The 15,032-nt window shown below is 38.4% G+C and overlaps 1 protein-coding gene across 3 annotated transcripts in view; it reads left to right on the forward strand.

Moving 5' to 3' along the window:
* Window positions 1–15,032, forward strand: part of ESRRG (estrogen related receptor gamma) — a 658,508-nt gene that overhangs the window by 52,608 nt on the left and 590,868 nt on the right. The window contains exon 1 of one of the 3 annotated variants that reach the window (XM_027871330.1): window positions 3,777–3,834. The exons of the other annotated variants lie outside the window; for them this stretch is intronic. The gene's annotated coding sequence lies outside the window, so the exon portion shown is untranslated. Of the gene's footprint in view, window positions 1–3,776; window positions 3,835–15,032 lie in introns of those variants that run through there. 3 annotated transcript variants of the gene reach the window in all.

A 15,032-nucleotide genomic window follows, 5' to 3' on the forward strand; every position in this document is an offset into this window, starting at 1 on the left:
GAAGTAGTCATCCAAATGTCATTGTTGCTATAATTTTAAGGGATAACATTAGATCACCAATTATTATAGAGCATCAAATGAACTCTTCAATTCTGGATGCTATATAAAATGCTATTCAAAGCCATTTTAATTTTTATATGTGATTCATGGATTGCTGTCTAACCAGTTCCAATTCTTGAAATGGATCCAACTATTTTGTCAGATTTTGGCCTGCTCTTCAAAGGACAAAGTTCGACACTTGATTGGCAGTAATCCAGTAAATTTGGACAGTTCAGACAGCCAACCACAGGAATACAGATCCAAAAATCTACTTTTTGGCTTCTCCAGGATTGGCTGTTGGCTAAATCTCAATTTGTGGGGCATGTTGGACTTAGCTTATGCCAGGGGAATCAGGTAGTGTTCTGGAAATTCTTTTTGTAATTTAGATTCATTGTTGGGTTGATCTTGTTCTAAGACTCACAAGGTGCCTTATGGCCTGAGTAGATTTTGAATAAATAAAATAAACAATCTCTGAGGTGATTTACTATAAGCCATTGTTGGAAGCTAGTAAGTGTCCTCCAGTCAATGTTCAATTACTTGGGGGTAATGGAAAAGATAGGGAAACTTGAAACTTAAACCTACTCAGCCTGTAGCTTGGTATACTTCCATGATGCTCACAGTTTGTAAAATTGACTTGTTTTATTTCTTTTAAATTTGGTAATTATTTGTTGGGTGCCTGCTAGAGATCTAGAATAGTTAGAATGGGAAGGAATGTTAGAACTAATTTAGTGCAGCCCCTCTATTCATCTTTTTTCCCCATCTCATTTTACAGATGAAGAAACTAAGACCTGGAGAAATACCCAAGGTCACAGAATTGGAAGAGCCATTTCTTAATTCTGGGTAGCTAGTTGATGCAGTGAATAGAGCACTGGATTTAGAACCAGGAAGACTCAGTATTTGCAAGTCACTTAACTCCACTCTACCTTAGTTCCCTCATTTTTTAAAAATGGGAATAATCATAGCACTTACCTTCCTCAAACGGTTGTTGTGAGGATCAAATGACATAATGTGTAACCTTAGGGTGCTGTAGAAATACTAGTTATTATTAAGCACCTGACTCCCTTAGTCCACTGTATTTCCCACTATACCAATTCAATTCAACAAATGTTATATTAAGCTCTTGCCATGTGCTAGGCTTTGGGCTGGGTCATGAATATACAATTACAAAACTGAAAGACCTTCTTCCTTTAAAGAGCTTACATTCTAATATATGGTCAGTGTTACTTGGCGTGAGTGTAGATATAAAAGAAGCATAGGCCCCATTTTTGGTTCTTTTTAGACTCATTGGGGAAAGAAAAAAATCAACATACAAGAAATAGTTAATTTAGAACAAGAGGCAGTCTTATCCAAAAAATGAGTCTTTGATTGAGATGCTAATCATCAGTGGTATGGTCAGAATGAGAGACAGAGGGCTTGGATAATCAGTCCCTAAAGGTGAAAACTTCAATGTACTGCCTGATCCCTTTAACATGTCCTTTTATGGAACTGTCAATTTTCCTTTCTACCCTTTGAAGGAAAATGCACGGTAATGGAAAAATACCAATTCTGTCCTGGAGGCTATACTTACCTGTCATGGTGACTGAAACAAACAAACAAAAAAAGGGTAGCAGGTACCTCGAAGATAATGAACCAATAACCTGATATAAGCCCATCATGGATATTGGGGTCCACTTTGGTTCTTGGTTTTTTGTTTGTTTTTTATTCTGATCTGCAGAATGGACAACTTTTAAAAGTTTTTATCCTATCCCATATTACAAGAGGTAATTGAGAAGAAAACTCTTCTGTGGAAAGGCAGCTCCTTCACTCTGTTAGTATTTTGATAGCTGTCTTGATGTAGTATCATCACAGAGGCATTACTGAAGTGAAGTTTGAGTGGCAGTAATTTGAATTATAGACAACAGTAATAAAAATGAGAAGCAACAGCAAAGCATGTAGTGGTTGGAGGGTCAGTTTTTTTTTTTTTAAGGTAATTGGGGTTAAGTGACTTGCTCAGGGTCACATAGCTAGTAAGTGTCAAGTGTTTGGTCTAAGGCAGGATTTGAACTTAGGTCCTCCTGACTCCAAGGCCAGAGCTCTACTCACTGCGCCACCTAGCTGCCCCAAGACAGGGTCAGTCTTTAAGTCATCAAGACCTGGGTTCAAGTCTTGGCTCTGGCATATACTGGGTAAATGACAAATTGTTTAACCCCTTGGAGTCTCCCAGAGGTCTTCAAGATGAGAACTTACAGATCAATTGTTGATCTGCCTCAGTGGAGGGAGTTTCCACACTGGGATTTCCTTACAGAAGTAAAATCACATCTGGGAAAGAAGGTAGGGAGGATGGAAAGGAAGGAAGGCTGGAAAGGAAGGAAAGAAGGAAGGAAGGAAGGAATAACTTGACTTACTTGGAGTCCCAACTGCAAGGGGCAGGGGATGTGGGGAGTGTTGTAAGAGACAGAGAAAATGTAGAATTAGGAACCAAAGTACCCACGATTGTTGCTATTTCCTAATTTTGATTACAAGACATGTCAGAATAATCTATCTTAATAAGATGCAACAATGTAATATTGCTACCAGGAAAGCTAATGCCATCTTAGGCTGTATTTAGAGAGGAAGACTGCCCAGGAGTCATGTACTCTGACCTTGTCAGACCATATCAGAAATATTATATTCAACTCCAGGTACCATATTTAAGAAAGGATACTGATGAGCTAGAGAGTGTCCGTAGGAGGGCAGCTAGAATAATGAAGACCTTGAATTCCTAGCCTGTGAGGATTGGTTAAGGGATCTGTGAATGTTAGCTTGGAGAAGAGTTAGAGAAGACATGATAGCTATTTTCAAGTATTTGAAAGGTTGTCACTTGGCAGAGAGAGGTTGGATGAGGTTTGCTTGGACCAAGAGGGAAGAATTGGGAACAATGGGTAGAAGTTGCAAAGATGCAAATTTACCTGATGTGAGGAAAAAACTACCTGACATTTCGAGCTGCCTCAAAGTAGAATGGGAGGTGTTGCAAGGTAGTGGATTCTCCCCTTACTGGAGGTCTTTAAGCAAGACTGAATGACCCTCGATCAGGTATGTCGTAGAAGGGATTCTTGTTCAGGTGTGAGATGGAAAAGATGGCCACTAAGGTTGCTTCCAGCCCTGAAATTCTCTGATCCAATGTATATGAGTTTTATATAACAAAACAAAGAAAAATGCATTTTTACTGATTTTGGACTTCACAAAATACTCTACTGGACTGACACAGAATGAATTTAGGATAAACTCTATTGTTGCTGTTGTCAAAGTCCCCACTAACCCACTTGGTTCTGTTTCCAAGGTACCAAGTATTTCTTCAGGTATAAAGACTGCTGCTGAATTAAAGTGCATCTTGAGCTCCACTCACTGAACCCTGCACCTTAGACACTTTCCAAACTCCTCCCTGACCCGGGGTAAGTCCCGCTGGTTTGAATTGTGTGAAGTTGTCAAAGGTTGCTTTGCTCTCCAGAGCTTGGCACCAGCCCCACTGAAATGTGATGCCATTGGTTTTCAGTAAAGGTTCCTTTCTGCAGGGCTGCAAACACTCAGATCAGCTGCTACTGTGTATACACAACTAGGGAACAAACCAACCGGCACATTTAAAGCAGCCTTTTTAACCCCGAGACTTTCCAAGATCTCTTCCTCCCCCAGGAAGTTTCCTTTTTTTCTATTGTCAGACTTAGCACCGTGCTCTTGTAATCAGATCAGAGAGCTAGGATCTCTGCTGCACAGTAGAGAGGCTTCCTTAAGATATTTGTCCTTGAAACTGCACCAAACTCTTGGAAGAACCCAGAACCTGTAAGTATGCATGATTTAGGCAACAATAAATAGTACAGGGCAAAGCTGCAATCAACCATGATACAATATCCGATTAGCAGTGCAGGAGGGATTTTACCAACGTTATGTTACCTTCATTTTCAATTCGTTCTGAGGAAACAAATCAATTCTAGCTTCTGATACAGTGACTTTGCAGTAGATGGGGTTGTAATATGTTTGATTTAACTATTTGCTCTTCTCGTTTGTCTTTTAATGTGACTGATGGGACCATCTTTGCCATCCTTAAACTATAGAAAGAACTTTAAAAAATGTATTAAGGATTATAATTGTGGGTCATATCCAGTCTAAGAAATAAGTTAGCTTTGTGGAATTTTTTTTGTAACATTCACAAAACAAATAAATAGGCAGGAGGATGAATTTGTATCATTTTTCCTATCAATAAAATATATTAATTTTGCAGCCTTAATTCACTGGTAAAGAACATTCCAGTATGGTTTTGTCTTAATTGAATTCTACCCAATGCTGTCTCTTCGGTGTTTTACTATCTTGTATTTGTCTATTTAAGTTACTTTGCTGGGATTGCAGTCTGGTTAAACCTGTATTTAAGCACTATTTATATTCAAGGCACATCCGGGTAAAATAAGCGCTCGAGATTTTTTTTTAAAGGTGTGGGGGGGTACTTAAAAAAGGATAGTTTTATTTACCCTTGAGAGCTTATGAATGCACAACATGCATGATTGTTCAATGTAGACCACAGCCCCTAAGTGTCCCAGGTTCTAAGTCAGATCTCTCTACCTGTCCACTTTTGCAACTCTTGATAATAAAAGCCTTGAGCTCTTTTACAATCGATGTTTAATATGTAACAATGCTTATGTTTATAATATTAATTTCTCCTGGGTTAGCCTGATTGATAGCTGGATTGTGGTTTCTTAAGAGCTTGCTCCCTGAAACCCACACAAGAGCTGCATTCCATTTAACTAGTGAATGTAAAAATGAGTAACCATGGCTTCAGCCACCGCTAACTGCCGAGTGCAATGACTTGTTGTAAACAATACAAATGAGCCAGGAGAGCAGGAGCAACCAGACATGAAATGATTTTAATAGAAATTACGGTAAAAGGTCATGTGATCCTGTATCAGCTTATGTTGAGTATTAAAGGGAAAGCCTTCTTATTTTTGTTATTGTTGTTGGTTGTTGTTTTTAAACCATCCAGTTCTATCTAAAGTGGATAGCTCCACAAACTTGGCAGCTCCACACACTGAGCATCCTTGGACGGGGGTGGGCAAAAGTAATTTTGAGGAAATCCTGGTAACTTGAGGATTTCCAGGGAGTATGTAAATTACTAGAAAGAAAAGAAAATCTGTGTGTCTCCGGGATGGTTACCTTCAAGGGAGCCAAGGTTAATTGTAAAAGCTACGTTTTAGTGTTTTCATAAGAAAGGTCATCTCTGCCCCCTTAGGTTTTCAGAGTGATTTTTTCCCTGACCCGAACCTCCTTAAAACACTGGATTGAATTTTCAGCCTGTGTTTTCTTGAGAATTGTTATCCCCCAGTGTCAACCTCTGCAGTATGGTAATAGGCACATGCAGATCACATGACTGCTGCTGTCTCACCTCAAGGTTCTCGTCCAACCAATTCTTTGCTAACTTATATGTAGCTGATTTTAACACAAAACTTGGGCTTTTCTCTATACTGGGGCAGTAGGAAGAGCACTGGTCTTGAAAATCAGAAGATCTAGGTTCTGGTCCCGGTTTTGCTACTTTCTAGCAAGGTGACCTTGAAGCAGTCACCTCTTTGAGACTCAGTGGCTTCATTTGCACACCTCGGCATGGACAGTCCCTGGAAGTGACCATGATCAGAACATTTCAGCATCTGGCAAGCAGCCTCGTGATAGTGATGAGCTTTTCCAGGTTTAACCAGGGCTGCTCAAGTACTTGAAATGTTTCTTAGCAATACTGTATCACTGTTAAATAGAAATTTCTGATCTGCATAAGTAGGGGTGGCTACCCTACAGTGAAATCATAGATCCAGACCCTACCCCCAAATCACTCCAGACTCAACAAAAGTAGTGGTAGTTATGTATCAGAAGCAAGACTTGAACCCTGTCTTCAGATAGACCCAGATGGCAAAAACAAACAATAAAATATAAAGACTTTTCCTTTAATGCTCAGTATAAGCTGATGCAGTAGCACATGACCTTTTGCTGTAATTTCTATTAAAATCTTTTCATGTCTGGTTGCTTCTGCTCTCCTGGCTCATTTGTATTGTTTACAACAACTCATTGCACCCAGGCAGTTAGTGGTATCTGAATTCCTGGTTATTCATTCTTACATTTACTTATAAAACTAGTGAATTGCTAGGTTTTGTTTCTGGTTTTTCATCATTGGGCCTTTGCTTTTTATCAGTGTGGGAATTCCTGGTGTGGAAACTTCCTCCACCTATGCAAATTACAGCTCTTTTGTAACTTAAAAAAGAGTTGCTGCCTGTAACTTGCTCTTGTATATGTATTGTGAATATATGTCCAATGCTAGACTTTAATCCAGTCTTCCAGACTCCAGGGACGACAAAAGCAATAGTAGTTAGTATTAGTAGAAGAAGAGGATGAAGAAGAAGAATGAATACATATATACAAGTGAACATATAACAAATTTGTGAACTCCCTAATAGCTCTTAACCAAGAGTAAATTAGTGGTTCATGCTTGTAGTAACAGCTCAGTTCTCAGCCTAATGGTTTGTTTATTTATCTGATGACTGTGTCCTTAAGATGTCTGAGCGTTTTAAAAAAAGTGTTTGAATGCCAACATTTTGTTTGGCAATAAAGGAGTAAACAAAAATATAATTTATTATTTTGTATATGTATGGGAAGATTAATCTGGCATAGGGCAGTCAAGAATGGGGGTCGGGGGGAGGCTTCAGGCCACAGGCATTTGGCCATCTGGAAATCTGAGTCACAAAGACTAGGCATCACAAGTATTTCACAAAAGAAATAACCCATCTTCATGGATATGTGCAATGTGGAAGACAGACCACATGAACCAAAGACTGATGCCGGCCTGCATTGGTCTTTTCATCCCCCACCATCCCCTGAATAGATAGCATAGATAGTAGGTAGCATCATCTTAGACAACAAAGAATAATGATATATTTATATGTTACCTCTCTATATAGCATATAAATATTTATGGGTGTATATATATCCATATATAGCGATGCATACTGTGTAATAGATTTTCAGTCAGCCTTTTTGTTTTCTATTATTATCTTCACCCTGTTAGGACTGATCAGTAAATGACAGGCATAAAACATTGAGTTATAATTTTGAAGCTCAGCAAACATGTAATAGCACCAGCCCCCTCCATAAACACTGGGGACAGCTAGCCTGACTTCGAAGAATGAACGTAAATGTGACAAGCAAGTAAATAGCAGAGGAGAGGGCTTCCTGTTTACAGAGACACTGCACTGTAGGAAATACAACAAATCCAGCCGGCTCCCACATTCAGATGAATTTATATGTTAGATTGTAAGCTTCTTGGGGATAGGGATTGTTTCATTCTTTGAGCTTGTGTTCTCAGTCTAGCGCAGTCGGTGTCTGGTGCATAATCGGTGCTTAATAAATACTTGTTGATTGATTGATACTACTTGGGAATAATTAAGTAATATATCAAATAAGGGTCATTAAAATACTACTAACAACAACAATTCATATTTATAGGATGCTTTAAGGTTTACAAAGTGTTTTCCTCTGAATAGTCCTGTAAGTTGGTGGCACTGGTATGATTATGTCCATTTTACAGATGGGGAAACTGAAGCTCAGAAAGATTAAGCAATTTGTCCAAAATGGGAAGGGAAGGGAATAAACATTTATATGGTGCCTATTGTGTACCAGGCACTGTGTTGCACATTTTTTTTAAAAAGCAAATATCTCATTTGAGCCTTAAAATAACCTGCAAGATAGGTGCTATTATTATTCTCATTTTACAGTTGAGGAAACTGAAGCAGACAGAAGTTAAGTGACTTGCCTAGGATCACGCAGCTAGTTAGTCTGAAGTTGGATTGGATTTGAACTCTGGTCTTCCTGGCTCTATGCCCAGTGCCCTAGCCACCATACTACTCAGTTTTCTCAAAAAGTCATACTTTCTAGTTATTATTATCTAGTTATTATTATTGTTATCTAGTTATATTATTATTATTTAGTCATTAATTATTATCTAGTTATTATTTGGTATAGTTATATCAAAGCCACACTTCCTAGTAATTATTGACTTTACTGTTTAATACCAGGTCTACTTACTCCAAAACCAACTTCCTTACCACTCTACTACCCTGCCTCTCAGGTACTACTGCTCCTTAGCCCAGGATCCAAAAATGCCCAGGTAGTTCCCTGATGGTCAGCAGAGAGGTAGGCTTAATAAAGGAAGTTGGACACAAGAGCCTAAAATTCAAATACAGACTTTAACAAGTTATAACAAGTTGGTTTTATTTTTCTTGCCTTAGTTTTCTCAGCAAGAAGATTGGGAATAAAATGGGTTTTGACCTGAGATTCCTGTATTGCAAAGTAAAATAGAATCAGGCCTTATAGATGTCCATTACATTTTTTTCCATTACACTTAAGTCATACCATACAACACTATGTCCACAGAAAGCAGGGCTTAAGGGGTGTGGGGTGAGTCATGGTTTAATATGCAACCTTGCTTTAGTGTAAGGAGTCACTTTCTGGATTCTTTATTGTTAATAAGTGCAATCAACCAGTTCTGTAAGACATAAATTAATAGTAACTAGCATTTATATAGCACTTTAAAGTTCTCAAAGTATTTGACAAATTATCGTCTTTGATCCTCACAACTACCCTGGGAGAGGTAGGTTTTATTATTACCCCCATTTTACAGATGAGGAACCTAAGGGAGATAGAGGTTGAGACCTGCCTAGGGTTGTGTTGTGTAGTGGTCTTCCTGACTCGTTTCAACACTTTGTCCACTGGGGTCCCCTTTTCCCTTCTCCCCACCAGTACCTCTAACTTAAAACCAGGTTTAGGATATATGTAAAGTAAAAGCTTGCTAATATTTAAATTAGAATTATCCAAAAAGTAAAAGAGATCATTTGAGACAGTAGTGGGTTCCCTCTCATTGGTTTTCAATTCAAAGCTGGATAAAAGCAATTTGGGGGGATGCTGGAGTGAAGGTTATTGTATAGGTCAAGGTTGGACTAGGTGCCCATTGAATTTCCTTCAGATTCTGTGCTAACATCCCCTCTCTGTTGAAGAGTAAACTACACAGACACACAAATAGATCCTAGGGATCATAGATTTAGACCTGGAAGGGACCACAGAGGGCATCTAGGCCAATCCCCTCATTTTTTAGATAAGGAAACTGATTCCCGGGGAGGTTAAGCAGTAAGCCTAAGGTCACACATGAAATAAAAGCCAAAGGCAGAATCTGAATCCAGGTTGTACAATTGCAAAGCCACCGTACCGTCTGCAAAGGGGATGGATGTTTAGTCAACAAGTGTTTCTTATGTGCCTTCGGCATGCCAGGCACTGTATTCGTTGCTAGGGATACAGAGATGAAAATGAAACAATTCCTACCCTCAAGGTTGCATTCTATGTAGTGGCATTTGGGCTTCATGCAAATTTCAAGTCTAAATCAGGTGGTACAGGTAAAGGCAGAAAGATGTTCCTCAGTGTTGTTGGGGCCTTCTAAATGAGACCCCAAAACTTGGAAAACAAACAGATATGAATAATGGCTGTTCTCAAAGACCTGAATTTTAAAAGACAAACAAGAATTAAAGTTATGAGAATACTATGGATGTGACCACGAAAATAAGATAGCAGGTTTCATGTTAAAGGAACAAAGTATGAATCCAGGAACCTTCCAGAATCTAAAGACTGGCCACACTTTTAAATTCCTAAATTATCTTTCAGATTTACAATGCTTTTCTTGTTTTGTGTGAGGAGACCCCAAAAGTTAAGCAGTAGTGGGAAGTAAAGGGTGGGAGAAAAGACCTTAGACGTTTCAATACTGTTGTTGGCATGTCTAACAGAGAGGAAAGTGTATTATCCTGGATTATAGCCTCAGTTCTGACATTTTCTTTTTTTTTTATCTTTTTTTTTTTTTTTGGTGAGACAATTGGGGTTAAGTGACTTGCCCAGGGTCACACAGCTAGTAAGTGTCCAGTGTCTGAGGTCGGATTTGAACTCAGGTCCTCCTGACTCCAGGGCTGGTGCTTATCCACTGTGCCACCTGGCTGCCTCAGTTTTGACATTTTCTAATAATAATATAATTCATATGTATAGAGCTTTAGATTTTTATAAAGTGTTTATTCATGATACCTGTGTGAGGTAGGTAGTGTCCTAGGTGTTCCCCTTCTTATTTCTGTTTTGTAGATGAGGAAACTGAATCTCAGATAGGTTACATGATTTTTCTGTGGTCACACATAATATTGTTTAAATTGACATTCAAGGCCAGGGATTAGGACAAATAATTTACCCTTTCTGAGACTCATTTTCCTCTTCTGTAAAATGGAGATAATACCTTCATTACTGAAGGATTGCTATAGAATCGAGTGAAATAATCTATGTGGAACACTTTATAAAATAGGAGGTGCTATACAAATATTATTCCATTATTATTATTATTATTACCTGAAATATCAGGAAAAGGAAGAGAATCACTTTTTCTTTCCCATGGTTTTGGCCATTTTGAGGCACAACTAAAATGTCTTGGAAATTCTTGGGATAACTAATAGATAGTAAATGTATAACAAATATCTCTGGGGCATAGTGGAGAGAGTACTGGACCTGGGGTAGGAAAACCTGGGTTCAAATCCTGCTTTAGGTGCTTTCACTCCTCATGGATCTAGGCAAGTCACTTAACCTCTCTCAGACTCAGTTTCCTCCTTGTAAAATGAAGGTAATAAGAGCTATGGCATATCACTTCACAGGATTGCTATGAAGATTATATGCATATATGTACATATGTGTATGTATATATGTATCTGTACATATATACAGAAAGACATGTCTATACCTGTGTGTACATATATACATGTACAAATGTATATATGTAAGTATATATAACTATATATTTTATATATGTATATTTTACATATAAAATACTTTATATATACTATATATGTGTGCATGTAGATTGCTTTGTAAACCTACTAAATGAATATGTTATTAATTGCTCATATTAAGAATGTAGGAAAGGATAAGGACTTTTATTAGGGAAAGGCCAGGTGTCTAAGCAGTTGCTTTTAGTAGTGAAATCCCTGGAACACCAAGCTGGAATGTAGGGTGCAGATGACTTGGTATTTTCCCTACCCCAACCCCCAAATCAATTTTATACACATTTACTTAGCACTTGTTATGTAAAAGACACACTGTGATAGATATTGTGAACATAAATATGCAAACCCAACTAAACCCTTTTAAGAGAGGTATCAGAGCAGTTAAGGGCTTTTGCCTAACTAATTTTGTCAACAATTGATTTTTTGGCTGTTGAGTGTAGGAGGCAGTGCATTCACATCTCAATCACACCCCAGTGTTTCCTGCCCAAGAAGAGTGGAAAGAAGATAGCAGCAGAGATCTCTAGAAACCACATTCTGTTTGTCCAATACATAGTACTTTTAAGGCAGGGACAACTGCAAAGTGAGTGACTTAGATCAGTGCAGCACAGTACAGTGAGAAACATGTTGGTTTGAAAGAAATAAGACCTGGGTTTGAATCCAGCCGTAACCACTTATCTATATGACTGTGGATAAATCCCTTAACCCCTCTATTCCTCATTTCTCTCTTGAACTAGATGACATTTAAGGTCCCTTCCATCTCTAAATCTCTCATCCCATCTGAAGGTACCGCCTACAAGTGTATTCAGGGTGTTCTAAAAGGTTTTGTGAAGTTTTAAACTTTTTAATATTAGAAAACGGCACGAAGACTTTTGGGATGTCACGTATATCAAGGCAATAAGCTTCATGTCACTTCTCAACTTTCTCTTCTAAGACTACTGATAATGTATGAGTGACATGGGATATCTGGTCAATGTTTCCAGGAAAATCATAGAATATTCAAGCTGGAAAGAATTGTGCCGATTCTAATTTGGCAATCTCTTATATACTATTTTTCCTCCTTCCCTTCACTACTGAAGCCATAAACAGGGTGAGATCCTCAGCAGTTTTCATCCTTTGCATTTGCATCATCAGCACCTAGTACAGTGCCCAGCACATAGTAGTCGCTTAATAAATGCTTGTTGTTCACTGATTCTCACCTACATGGTAATTGCAATTGCCCCTTAACTGGTCTTTCTGTGTTCAGTCTCTTTTCAAACCAGACCATGCTTTACTCACACTGTTAGAAATAATCTTCCTGATGTCATGCTGCTATTGAGTCATTCTGCTACTCAGAAACCTTTTCCCATCGCCTTATGGATAACTAGTAAATTTCTGGGCTCAGCATTCAGATCCTTCTGCTGTTTGGTTCCAGATCTTTCCAGGCTTATTTCATACTGTTCCCTGCCCCCATGCCTTGCATTTCAGCCAAAGTGGACCACTCTATCCACTAATTTTATGTTGTATTCTTTTAATTCTGTGCTTTTTTTTTTTTTGCCTTAATCCTGCTTTGTGGAATACATTTTCTCTTTAGATGCCACCTCTCCATAAAGCCTTCTCTGGACCACCCCCCAGGTTAAACTGATCTCTCCTTCTTTAAATTACTTGTACAACTTTGCATTGATTGAGCTGTCCCTTGTGCCATCATTATTGAGGATACATGTAGTTCTTTCCCACCTGATTAGATTGTAAGCTCCTTGAGGGCAGAATCTGTATTCCCATCTTCATAGTCCTGGCACTTAGCATAGTACTTTGTGCATTAAAGGCACTTTGTAATAGTTCCTTGATTTAAATTGAATCTTTGTGATCATATAATCTACAGATGAGGAAATTGAAGCCCAGGGAGCTTTTGGTGATTGTCTAAGACCACATAGCTGATTTTTCAGAGTTAGTACTAGAACTAACTAACATAGTCTCTTGGGCATCAATCCCATAGTTTTTCTTCTATACCATCCTGCTTGTCATAGGATAGACTAAAATAGAGAGAATTTCCATTTCCAGCAGGAGAGATTTAGGATATCCAGTAAGTAATAACATAGGTTAGGTAGGATTATTAGACTTTGTTTCTTTGGGGTTCTCTTATGTAAATAAAAAAAACTCTAGGGAATTAAAAACATTGGATCAGGATCAGGGGCAGGGGGTAGAGGGATAGAGAACAATTTAATTTAGGCATTTTGGATTTGAGGAAAAAAAGACAAGGACAGAGAAGCAGAACTTTCTACTCATTTTCTTTTTATAGAGAATATAGAATAGTCCCGAATAAATGGAATGAATAATGCAAAAAAAATACAATTCAGTTCTGTATTTTGATGTGTTAAAAGAAAGAGACAAAGAGAAAGAGTAAGAGATGAGAAGGGGAAAAGGAAAAGGGGAGAGAGGTAAAGAAACAAAATTTTCTGTTTATTTAATTTTAAAGAAAAGAATAAACAGAACTATGCTGAATAAATACAATAATTAATGCTAAAGTTGGTGTTCCCTTCAGTGACTCAGATCATCACTCCTAAGTAGATGAATGGTCTTAGTAGTCAGTCCTCAAGAGCTGCTGGAGCTGAAAAATTCATTTTCCCATGGATATCTCATGATGAGCTTCTCCATGCTTAGTTAGCCTGGTCCTTGGACAACAGACGCACAGTCCATCACTCTAGCCCATTTTGGGGTGCGTGGGTTGGGGCGGGTGGGAGGGAGCTGGGTTGGAGAAGAGAACCTATGATTTCCATAGGTTAGGCAACTCTTTGTGAGGAAGCTTTCTCTGCCAGTGGAATTCAGGGCCTACTTTGCAATGTATAGTATTAGAGGGTTGCCTGGGGAAACAGAGATTAAGTTAGTTGCCCAGGGTCACACAACTGGTATGTGTCAGAGGCAGGACCCACTTCTTCCTGGCTCTGGGTCAACTGTCTATCCATTATGATAAACTGTCTCCTAAAGCTTATACTGTAGGCAAAAATGGAGTTGATCCACAAGCCCAACCTCACTGACTCTGGGGGACTGTGAGTATCAGAATTAATAATTTTCATTTGCATTAAAGGAGTTTGACAAATTCCAGAAGATAATCTAGCTTGCTTTTCCTCTTCTGTTCCACTCTAGGCCTGCCTCATTGTCCATCTGTATCACCTATTCAGGATATAGCATTTAGGTGGCCTAGGGCCTAGAGTACTGGAGTCAGTCAGTTCAACCCACCTTCAAGCATTTACTTGTCTCGTTAAGTCATATAACCTCTCTCTGTCTCCGTTTCTTCATCTTCATTTATGAGGGTAGTAATAGTACCTACTTCACAGAGTTGTGAGATCAAGTGAAATAATATATATCAAATGCTTTGCAAACTTTAAATCACTATTTAAATGGTGGTGATATTGTTGTTCAGTCATATCTGACTCTGTGACCCCATTTGGGGTTTTCTTGACAAAGATACTGGAGTGGTTTGCCATTTCCTTCTCCAGCTCATTTTACAGATGAGGAAACTGAGGCAACCAGGATTAAGTGACTTCCTCAGGGTCACACAGTTAGTAGGTATTTGATGTTGGATTTGAACTCAGGTCTTTCTGAGGCTAGAACTGGTGCTCTATCCACTGGCCACTTAGCTGCCCTTTTTAAATGGTAGTTGTTATAGACAAGACCAATAGATTGTTCAACCACACACATTTACTTGATCTTCCCTGTGTGGATAATTCGACCCAGACTCTTGATTGGTTACAGATCTCTTTCAGAATGTCCTTTATTGTTCTGGGTCATGATGCAACCAGCACAATCAATCAATGCATCAATGAGCATTTATTAGTTGCTCACTTACTCTGTGTGTGACAGGCTAAGTTCTGGGGATGCAAAGAAAAAGCAAAAACAATTCCTGCCCTCAAGAAGCGTATATTCTAATGGGAGAGACAATGTGCATATCACTTAGAGCAGCAGTTTGGGGGTCTGCAAGGTCAAAATTATTTTAAATCACTATTTATGGTGGTGATATTGTTGTTTTCATAATAATATCAATTATTTTCATAATTAATTTATTATTATTTTCATAATAATATTATATTATTTTCTTATTATAATACACCTTTCTTTTCCACCTACTTATCTGTGTGAGGCCAATTTTATTCATGTACTTTAACCAAAATCACCTATCGC

The sequence above is a fragment of the Vombatus ursinus genome, unplaced genomic scaffold (assembly GCF_900497805.2).
Source record: "Vombatus ursinus unplaced genomic scaffold, bare-nosed wombat genome assembly UNPS02014798.1, whole genome shotgun sequence".
NCBI lineage: Eukaryota > Metazoa > Chordata > Mammalia > Diprotodontia > Vombatidae > Vombatus > Vombatus ursinus.